The sequence below is a fragment of the Triticum dicoccoides genome, chromosome 2B (genome assembly GCF_002162155.2).
Source record: "Triticum dicoccoides isolate Atlit2015 ecotype Zavitan chromosome 2B, WEW_v2.0, whole genome shotgun sequence".
Taxonomy (NCBI): domain Eukaryota; kingdom Viridiplantae; phylum Streptophyta; class Magnoliopsida; order Poales; family Poaceae; genus Triticum; species Triticum dicoccoides.
The window spans coordinates 196,143,768-196,144,157 of NC_041383.1; positions in this window are offsets into that span (position 1 = coordinate 196,143,768).

Consider the following 390-nt stretch of genomic DNA (forward strand, 5'->3'; position numbering starts at 1 on the left):
CGCGTCGTAATCGATATAACCCCCTCGAGATAACTTCGACATGAGGGGCGGTCGATATATATACCCCCTCTCGACCGTGATAACTTATACAACGGCAGCACCCCCCGGCCCTCGGCCCTCTCGCTTGACCAAAACTCTCGAGGACACCCAAACCCTAGAGAGAAAACGATGTTGGTCTCCTACCCCCTCCCGCCGCGCCCCTACCCAAGAAATTAACTCTCTCGAGGCCACCCAAATTTACCAAGTTAAAATAGTGTTGTCTTCGAGGCCACCCCAAACCCTTGAAGCATTGTGTCGAGGCGACCCCAAACCCTAGAGAAGCAGCGTCGAGGCCACTAACATGATTCCTTATTGTGATTAGCTAGCTAGTTCTACGTTTGCCACTAATAT